The sequence below is a fragment of the Belonocnema kinseyi genome, chromosome 10 (genome assembly GCF_010883055.1).
Source record: "Belonocnema kinseyi isolate 2016_QV_RU_SX_M_011 chromosome 10, B_treatae_v1, whole genome shotgun sequence".
In the NCBI taxonomy this organism is placed as follows: domain Eukaryota; kingdom Metazoa; phylum Arthropoda; class Insecta; order Hymenoptera; family Cynipidae; genus Belonocnema; species Belonocnema kinseyi.
The window spans coordinates 4,283,001-4,287,316 of NC_046666.1; positions in this window are offsets into that span (position 1 = coordinate 4,283,001).

The following is a 4,316-nucleotide window of genomic DNA, read 5'->3' on the forward strand; positions in this document are numbered from 1 at the left end:
TTCAACCAAATAGTTGATTGTTAGCCAGAAAAACATTAACTTTCAATTAAAATTATATAATTTTAACAAAAAATAGAATTAATTTTTGTAGTTGAAAAAAGTTCATCTTTAAGGAAGTAGTTCAATTTTTAAATAAAATAAAGAATCTTAAAAACAATTATATTATAAAAAAGAAATTTTCAAAAAAAGACATGAATTTTCAACCAAAAAATATCAATTTTAAATTTAAAATATGACATGTCAACGAAGAATAGAATAGTTACATTTTTATTTTAAAAAATAAGTATTCACAATAAAAAAAACGAAGAATTTTAGACAAAAGAAAATATCTTTTTAAAAAAATAGTTTCATTTTCAACAAAGTAATTAAATTTTCAACCAAAAAATTAATTTTTAACAAAATAGTTTAACTTTTAACTGAGTATTTGAATTTTCAAAGAAAAAATTGAATTTTCACCCAAAATGATTAATTTTATAACAAAAATACGAATTTAAAAATAACAAATATTAAACTGATTTTTTATTTAAAAGAAAATAATTTAAAAAAAATGTGTCAATGATATTTAGCAGTTTTTAAAAGATAAAAAAGGAAATATTTATAATACATGTTTTTTTTTTCTTTCTGCAATTGTTGAATTTTAATTTCGTGAAGGAAGTTTCGCCTTAATTTTCCAAAATCAAAATATTATAACTATTGCGAGAAAACTTTAGTTTGCAAATGAATTTTCCATCATCTAGATTAATTTTTTTCAAAAAAAATAAATAAAATAATAAATAAAAACAATTTTTTTCCAAATTTTGAAATTTTTAAGCCAAAATAATGAATCATCTACAAAACAGTTAAAACTTGCAACTCGAAAATATTATAGTAGTTGAATTTTAAACAAGCAAAAAAATAAATTTTTAACAAAAAAGGTTATTTTAAAATAAATAGTTTATTTTTCTATCCAATTGTTGAATTTTTAAGATAAAAAGACAAATTTTCTACAGAGCAATTCACTTTTCAAAACGCAAATATTACTTTTAATTATAATCATGAATCTTCAATAAAAAAAATGTCTTTTTAAAAAAGTAGTTCAATGGAAAGCAAAAATTTTATGTTTCAATTGAAAAAGATCAATTTTCACCGAAAAATGTCATATTTAATAATTCAACCAAAAAATGTTTCAATTTAAAATAAATAACTGTTGAATTTAACAAAAAATTAATTCTTGTAAAAAAAGCGAATCCTTAGCGAAATAGTTAAATTTTCAAATAAAATGATGATTAAAAAAAATTGCAACAGAAATTACGAACTTTCTATTAAATACACGAATTTTCAAACAAATAGTTAAATTTAAAATCAAAAAATTATTTCATTATTAACTAAAAATATTAATTTTCAACAACATACATGAGCCTTCAATTAAAAATATATTTCAACCAAAAATGGAATCGAAAACATTTTTATTTCAAAACATTAATATTCATCCAAGAAAAAAACGAATCTTCAATAAAGAATATTAATTTTCTACAAAAATGACAAATTCTCAAAGAAATAGTTAAATTTTGAACGAAAATGATAAATTTAAAATAATTTTCAACTAGAAAATATCAGTTTTCAATTTAAAATATGAAATTGAATTTTTGACAAAAAAAAATATTAAAAAAATAATTGCATTTTCAACAAAACAATTAAATTTTCAATTAAATAGTCGAATTTCCAATCAAACGAGATAAATTCCAAACTAAAAATAGAATATTAGATTTTTAAACAAATAATTGATTTTTGTAACAAAAAAAGTGATTTTATGCCAAATAGCTCAATTTTTAGCTAAAAAAATAAATTTTCCATCAGCTATATTAATGTTTTACAAAAAAAAAAAGAAATTTTCAACAAAATTTTTTATTTACTAAGCCAAAAGATAAAATACCTAGAAAACAGTTTAAATTTGCAACTGGAAAATATATTTCTTTTAAAAAGTTGAATTTCAACCAAATAGTTCAATTTTCATAACAATGGTTTAGTTTTTAACCAAACAGTTGAATTTCCAACAATAAACATGCATTTTTAATAAAAAAAAGTTATTTTCAAATAAATAATTTTATTTTTTACCAAGTTGTGAAATTTTTAAGACAAAAATACCGATTTTCTGCGGAGCATTTCATTTTTCAATCCGGAAATATTAATTTTTAACTAAAGTAATTAAATTTTTAGTCAAAAAAAATTCTTATCCAAAAAAAGTAAATTCATAATAAAAGAGTTCATTTTTCAACTACAATGATGAATATTAAAAAAATTTCAACAAAAAAAGACGAATTTTGGACAAAATAGTTGAATTTTCAACTCAGATGATAAATTTTCTGCCAAAAATTTAGAATTTTTAGCAAAATACATGAATTTTCAACCAAATAGTTCATTTTGCACCTAGAAAATATTAATTTTCTATAAAAATATATAATTTCAATCAAAACCGAATTTTTTTTACATTTTTAGTTTTTAGGTACAAAAATAAGTTCTAAAAAAAACAATTCCCAATGAAATGGTTAAATTTTTAACTAAAATGATGAATCTTACAAAAATTAATTTTCAGTCAAGAAGATTAATTATTTACAAAAAAAAAAACATTAAAAAAAAGAATTTTTTCAATTAAAAATATAACATTTCAACCAAAAATGGAAATTATATTTTTAGTGAAAAAAAGTGTTAACAAAAAAAAGCGAGTCTTAAAAAAAAGAGTTTTCAACACTAAAATGATGAATCTTAAAAAAATGAATTTTCAACCAAGAAGATTAATTATCTACAAAAAAAAACGAATTTTTAACAAGAAAATATCAGTTTTCAATTTCAATATGAAATAGAATAATTGACAAAAAAATTTAAAAAAAAAGAATGTTACATTTTTAACAAAAAAAATTAAATTTTCAATCAAATAGAATTTATAATCAAACGAGATGAATTCCTAACCAAAAATACAATAGTAGATTTTTAAATAAAATAATACATTTTCTTATTGGCTTCCATTAATTCAGTTCGCACTAATGCGAAAAAAATGAGAAAAGGGGAAAATTTCTTGAAAACAGGGAAAGTCACAACAAAATGTATTTTCAAAAAAAATACAAATTTTCAACAAAATACATGAACTTTGAGCGAAATCATGATTTTTTATGTATATTAAAAACATCAATTTTCAATTAAAAATATAAAAAATACATGAATTTTAACCAAGAAGATTAATTTCCTAAAAAAAACAAATAAAAAAAAATTAAATTTTCAACTAGAAAAGATACATTTTCAATTCCAAGCATTAAATTTCAACTGAAAATGGAATATTTACACTTATAATTTAAAAAAATTAATTCTTAAAAGAAAAGCGAACCTTCAATGAAATAGTTAAACATTAAACCAAAAAGTTGCATTTTTAACCAAAAACAATTAATTTTCAACGAAAAAGATTAATTTTTTCCAAAAAATGCGAAATTTCGACAAAATACTTGAATTTTGAACCAAATAGTTAACTTTTCAACTAGAAAAAAAAAATTTTTTTATTTAAAAATATAACATGTCAACCAAAAATGGAATATTCCTATTTTTCTTAATAATAATAAAAAAAAAGAATTTTCAACGAAATAGATAAATTTTCAGTTAATATGATGAATCTTAAAAAAAAGTGAAAATGTTTAACAAAAAAGACAAAATGTCGACAAAATAGTTCAATTTTCAACCAAAACAGATTAATTTTGTGCGGAAAAATTTTATTTGCATCCAAAAAGGAGGAATTTTCGACCCAGATGATTAATTTTCTAAGAAAATTTATGAATTTTCAAGAAAATGTATTAATTTTTAACCAAATAGTTGATATTTTGCACAGAAAAGCTTAATTTTCAATTAAAAATATAACAATTCCAAAAAAAAGAAAATATTTATATTTTCAGTGACAAAAATTAATTCTAAAAAAAAGAATAGTTTTTTCGCCCAGAAAACATTTTTTTTCGATTAAAAATATAACATTTCAACCAAAAATGGAAATTATATTTTTACTGAAAAAAGTGTCACCAAAAAAGCGAGTCTTAAAAAAAAAAGAATTTTCAACACTAAAATGATGAATTTAAAAAAAATGAATTTTCAACCGAGAAGATGAATTATCTACAAAAAAAACATAGAAAAAGCAGAATTTTCGACAAAACAGTTGAAGTTTCAACCCAGATTATTAATTTTCTACCCAAAATAAAAGTTTTTCATCAAAATACATGAATTTTTAACCAAGTAGATGATTTTTCGTCCAGAAAACATTTTTTTTTCAATTAAAAATATAACATTTCAACCAAAAATGGAAA